The sequence below is a fragment of the Gossypium arboreum genome, chromosome 12, assembly GCF_025698485.1.
Source record: "Gossypium arboreum isolate Shixiya-1 chromosome 12, ASM2569848v2, whole genome shotgun sequence".
Classification (NCBI taxonomy): Eukaryota; Viridiplantae; Streptophyta; class Magnoliopsida; order Malvales; family Malvaceae; genus Gossypium; species Gossypium arboreum.
Genome location: NC_069081.1, coordinates 37,982,416 through 37,988,992, shown reverse-complemented (window position 1 = coordinate 37,988,992; position 6,577 = coordinate 37,982,416). Strand labels below are relative to the sequence as shown.

At 37.1% G+C, this 6,577-nt stretch overlaps 1 non-coding gene across 1 annotated transcript; it reads right to left on the bottom strand.

The window, feature by feature from the left end:
* Positions 1-1,606: 1,606 nt before the first annotated feature.
* Positions 1,607-1,713, bottom strand: LOC128285767 (small nucleolar RNA R71). The gene has a single exon (XR_008276317.1). It is a non-coding gene; the product is annotated as a small nucleolar RNA R71 (small nucleolar RNA).
* Between the last annotated feature and the right edge of the window lie 4,864 nt (positions 1,714-6,577).

Sequence of the window (6,577 nt, the reverse complement as noted above, 5' to 3'; positions counted from 1 at the left end):
AGTTTTATTGTGGGAAGCATGTTAGTAAATTGCTTATTATTATTTCATGTAAGCTTACTAAGCATAAAGCTTACCCCCCCTCCTTTCCATTTCTTTTAGTGTTGTCAGGTTAGCTCAGGGTTGGAGACCGTCGAAGGCAGCATCACACTATCAAGCCAACACCTTGATAGTATAAACACATATGCTAGATTTATCAAGTGAGTGGCATGTATAGGGACCTAATTTTATAACATATGTTATTATTATTTGGCCAAATATATTGGTCTTTAGTGAGCTAATGATTCTGACTTATAAATCTAGCTATTTATGTTATGTTTGATATTGGTGATGTGCATATGCTTGGTTGTCATGCATGGTTGGTAATAAGTTGTTTAAGTTGTTTAATTGATGAATTAAGTTTAGTAACACTTCGTGCTTGACTCCGACGATGGTCTCGGGTACGGGGGTGTTACATCAATTATTCCACCTAGGGTTAGACGTTGTTAGTATCGAGAGAGATAATAATATAACTTAGGGATTTCTATGGATCAAGTCAAATTAATAAATCGTTTGATTCAGAGTCAAATAACAAGTGAAGTCTAGGTGGATTTTTCGTTAGGCATTGTCTCAATCAATCGAGTTTTCCAAAAGTAATTCCCCAATTCTATTTTCTATGAATTCTTAGTTTAGTAAATTAGTTAGTTAAAACAAACCCCATTATTCTTAGGCTAGATAATAAAAATATAGTCATTACTAGTACTTTTAGTTCCTTTGGGTTCGACAATCCGGTCTTGCTAAAGCTATACTACTATACGATAGGTACACTTGCCTTCATCGTGATAATAGTTAGTTTCAAGAACAATTCATTATAAATTTTTAAAACCTATCACGAATATCACGTATCAGGTTTTTGGCGCCGTTGCTAGGGAGCTAAGATATTAGAAACACTCAATTTTTATTAGTTTAGCCATTTACTTTTATTGCAATTTAAATTTTATTCTAATTTTTATTACTAATTCTTCTTTTTCCCTTTTTCTGGTAGGTTCTTATAGTTTATGACTAGACGAAACCCGTCAAGACCATTACTTTTTGACAGTGAGATCAGTCGCACAGTTCACAGAAACCAAAGAGAAATAAGGCGAAGCTTAAAATACACAGAGAATGAGCAAGAGGACAATATTCAAACCACAACCGAGGAGATGGCTGAAAACCAAGAAAATCCACTACCTCCTGCAATTGCTGTTAATTAAAATCCTGCTATGCGCACTATGATGATTATGCTAAACCTAATTTAACAGGAACTGAGTCAAGTATAGTTAGACCTGCTATTGCTACAAATAATTTTGAACTAAATCCTAACACAATTCAAATGATACAATAATTTGTTCAGTTTTATGGTTTGTAGGACGAGGGTCCCAACGTTCACTTGGAAAATTTCCTAGAATTTTGCGATACCTTTAAAATTAATGGTGTTTCTGATGACACCATTCGCCTTCAGTTGTTTCCCTTTTCGTTAAGAAATAAGGCTAAACAATGGTTGAACTCGTTACCACGAGGGTCAATCACTATTTGGGAACAAATGACCAAAATTTTTTTATTAAAATATTTTCCACCGGCTAAAACAGCCAAATTACGTAATGATATCTCTTCTTTTGTGCAGATGGGTTTAGAAACACTCTACGATCCATGGGAGAGATATAAGGACCTTTTGCGAAGATGCCCTCACCATGGGTTACCACTTTGGCTACAGGTTCAAACGTTCCATAATGGCCTGAATCCTTCGATTTGGTAGATGATTGATGCAGCCGCTGGAGGAACTATCAATAATAAGACACTTGAGGTGGCCTACAAATTTATTGAGGAGATGTCACTGAATAACTATCAGTGGCAAGTTATGAGAACAAAGCCGACGAAAACAGCCGATGTTTTCAACCTCGACGTGGTTACTATGCTATCTAACCAAGTAGAACTCTTAAATAAAAAGATTGACGGTTTGTGTGGTTCTACTCAGGTACATCCAGTGATGAGGTGTGATTCAAATGGAAGAGGAGCATGCACAGAATATCAACCCTTCAACCTTAGCATCGGGGAGGAACGAGTCCAATAGATGGGTAACAATAATTCTAGTACCTATTATAATGCAGGTTGGAGGAACCATCCCAATTTCTCGTGGGGCGGTCAAGGAAATCAATGGCCACAACATCCTTTGGGTTTTCAACAACCACTTTACCAGCAAGAAAAGAAGCCGAACCTTGAGGAGATGCTAACCAAATTTATATCGATGTCAGAAACTCGTTTTAAGACTACCAAGATAGCACTTAAGAATCAACAAGCATCGATCCAAGGGCTCGAAACTCAGATTGGATAGCTTGCCAAGTTGATTTCTGAATGACCACAAGGTAGCCTACCAAGCAACACTGAATCTAACCCAAGGGAGCAACTCAACGCGATTACTAGTCAAGATGAGGAAGGGTTAGTCACACCTGAACCAGAACCAAGGCAAGAAACTGAGATAAGCAAAGGTAATGGTGAGGTAGACCACAATGAGCAGAAACTGGTAAGTACAGAATATAAACCTTGTGTGCCATACCCCAATGCGACAAGGAAAGACCGCTCAGACGAACAATTTGGTAAATTCATTAAACTTTTAAAGAAACTACATATTAACATACCGTTTATTGAAGCACTTTCGCAGGTGCCGAACAAAGTCAAATTTTTAAAGGAGCTTCTAGGAAATCAACGAAAGTTAGACGAAAGGTCGCATGTGGAGCTGAACGCGGTTTGCTCAGCTATTCTACAGAATAAGCTACCTAACAAATTGAAAGATCCAGGAAGTTTTACAATTCCTTGCTTAATTGGTAGTTTACATTTCAATAATGCATTAGCTAATTTAGGGGCTAGTAGTAAGGTCATGCCTTACAAAATGTTTAAACAACTAGGTCTTTGGAAACCCAAACAGACTAGGATGAGCATTGAATTAGCAGATAAAAGTATAAGATTTCTTAGGGGTATTATTGAAGATGTGCTAGTCAAAATCGATAAATTTATATTTCCCGTTGACTTCGTTGTTCTAAACATAGAGGAGGATAGCAACACTCCTTTGATTTTAGGAAGGCCCTTTTTAGCAACTGCTAGAAAGATTATTGATGTTGGCATAGGTGAGCTCATACTTCGTATGGGAGATGAAACAATCACCCTTCAAGCTCGCAATTCCGGCAACACATCAAAAATTGAAAGTGATAGTCTAAACCGTTCTACTAAAACTGACAATATGGTGCAACCTAGTTTGCAGGAAATGAGTTTGAAAGAAGTACATGAGCCATTTTTAAGCAATAGTAGAGGACCTATTCATGAAGAACGAAAGCTACAAATTGAGGAGCTAGATGAATGGCAGACACATAAATCGCGAACACACGATAAACCAAACCTACGCCAGAACAAGCTCAATACCTTTCCAAATCAACTTAAGGTTGGAGATAAAGTTTTATTAGATGCCACAGATCCTCACATTGTCATTGCCAAACCGAATGAAGAAATTCCTCTTACGGTACTTAGCATTTTCCCATTCGGTACAGTCGAGGTAAGTCATCCTAAGTTCGACACTTTTAAGGTAAACAATACCCACCTAAAACCTTATTTTGATGAGATTCATAGCAGGAATGAGGAGTATAAACTCCTCGAACCACCATGACCATTCAATGGAGAGGTAAGTAGAGCTTAGACTATAAATAAGCGCTTCTCAGGAGGCAACCCGAGCACTAACAATATTACTTTCTTTAAATTTTAGTTTTTAAAATCTAACATACTAACCAAATCATTGAGCACGGGCTTTTTAGAACCACACGGCCAGGCACACGGGCGTGCCGTAGGCCTTGCACATACCACGGGATGCAATACGGCCGTGCGATACGGCCGTGTGAAAATAGGGCAAAAATTTATTCCCCTACACGGGATGCGCTAAGTAGCCATGGCCGTGCGACATGGTAGTGGGCGAAACTGCCACCTGTCAATTTAACACGGGCGTGTGCCTTCCTACACGGGTGTGGGAGAAGCAAACGGAGATCGACACGGCCGTGTAACATGGCCGTGTACACCAATGCGCCTAATTTTGAAAAATACGAAATGCACGGGCTGAGCTTAGAGTACACGGGCGTGTCCCACGGCCGTGTGCCCCAATTTCTCTATAAACACATATTATTTATTTTATTTTATTTTTATCTCCATATTTTGAAATTATTCTTTTTTATTTTATTTCCTTTTAATACTATTTCATCCTGCGTTTTTACAATTTCTATTTTTCGGCTATTTCATTACTAGTAATTATGCTTCAGTATACCTCTTAAAGAATTCCTGATTTGCTCACAGTCAGAGAGAGCTCTAAAGCTCACTATTACTTAGGAACTGCAAACTCCAATGGGAAAGGTTTTCCACGACTGCCATGTAGCCATGGCCGTGCGACATGGTAGTGGGCGAAACTGCCACCTGTCAATTTAACACGGGCGTGCGCCTTCCTACACGGGTGTGGGAGAAGCGAACGGAGATCGACACGGCCGTGTAACATGGCCGTGTACACCAATGCGCCTAATTTTGAAAAATACGAAATGCACGGGCTGAGCTTAGAGTACACGGGCGTGTCCCACAGCCGTGTGCCCCAATTTCTCTATAAACACATATTATTTATTTTATTTTTTTTATCTCCATATTTTGAAATTATTCTTTTTTATTTTATTTCCTTTTAATACTATTTCATCCTGCGTTTTTACAATTTCTATTCTTTGGCTATTTCATTACTAGTAACTATGCTTCAGTATACCTCTTAAAGAATTCCTGATTTGCTCACAGTCAGAAAGAGCTCTAAAGCTCACTATTACTTAGGAACTTCAAACTCCAATGGGAAAGGTTTTCCACGACTGCCATGTCCTGCTCGACCACGACCATAACCAACTTCAGATATAATATTCTTTTGGTGCAGGACTTATGGACTAATGAACCTCTACCACCGCCGGAGTATCCTCCTCCACCCTGACGCTGATTATTCTCTAAAACTCCAGTTCAAGGAAAATCATTTATCACTCAGGAAGTTTCACTTCTCTCCCTTTCTTATATTTATATTCTTTTCTACATATCTATCTTTGTACATTGAGGGCAATTTACATCTTAAGTGTGGGGGGTATTCATTTCACCATCAGAAAAATCCCTGAATGATTGCCTCATTTTCTTGAAAAGCTCTCATATCATGTTTAGGATAAATTTTGATTGATTTATGACTTTTATTGATATATCTTGAATTAAAACATATGCATTTATGCATTGAGGGTTTAAACTTTAAGACATTAGGGAATCAAGCATGATAAGTTGATTTTTGAAGAATTAAAAACTTTTAGGTTGTTTCCCTAAGTTTAGGTATTTTCTTGAGCTGGAATTCACAAGTTTAAACATCAAAAAGTCATAATTTTTGTGAGATCTTGAGCCTTTAGAGCATCTATTATTTCTTTCATGCTCACTTTCATTATGAGTGCGTCAGTATTGAATTGCTATTCTAGAACTTGCTTGATTATGCATGTCAAGACCACACCATTTGATTTGCTATGTCAAAATGATAAATGCACTTAGGTTTAATCCACTTACTCCATAAAATCCTACCTTCACAATTAACCCTTAGTGAACCCCCTTGAGCCTAACAACCCATTGATTGGTTTACCTTCGATATTAACCCATAACTCATTATTGTTGAAATCCCCTAAATTAATTTGATCCCTATTTTTGTCGAGATTTGAGTTGGAATAATTGCTTAGCTATGTTTTATTCTTTTTTGTAATTTGACTTGTTCTTAAAAAAAAAAGTTTACATATTAGTAGTAGTGATCTTTTGAGCTAAAGAAGTTAAATTCCATATTCTGAGAAAAAGCTCTGTTGTACACAATTGAAGACTAGTCATTTTTCTAGTTAGGCAATTTTTCAATTCAATCTTGATTCTAACTCTTTCTTTTAGCTTGTGACCATACCCTTAACCAAAGTCACGTTACAACCCTCTAAAAACCTTTTGTTTGATGTTTCATCTCAATTTATAGTGGTGGAGATTTGATTTTCATGCAAGCCTATGGTAATGACTCTTCATTATTGTCTATTGAGTGCTTCATTTTATTGTCCTCAAACACCTCGAGTGATTTGAGTGAATCTTCAGTGAGGATGTGAAACTCTGTGATATTTTGAATCAAAGGTAATTACTTAAATGAGGGGAGACACCTATGTTTTCATGATAAAATGCTCAACTTGGAATGTTTGAAACTTTGATGTTCTTTCAGTTGAATTTTCAATATATGATTACGTATGGATTATTTTGAGATATTATCAATAGAATTATAAGTTGAGAAGAATTTATTTTGATTATGAGTTGAAGATTTTGCTTGATGACAAGCAAATCCTTAAGTGTTGGGGTATTTGATAAACCATAATTCATACATATTTTTATCCCATGCTTAGCACATTTTATGGATGATTTTTCCTTAAAATTGGTGAATTTGATGCTCCTAATGCCTTAATTTCATGTTTTATACTTAGGTGAGCATAGGAGAGCGGAAAGAACGAGAAACGGGCAA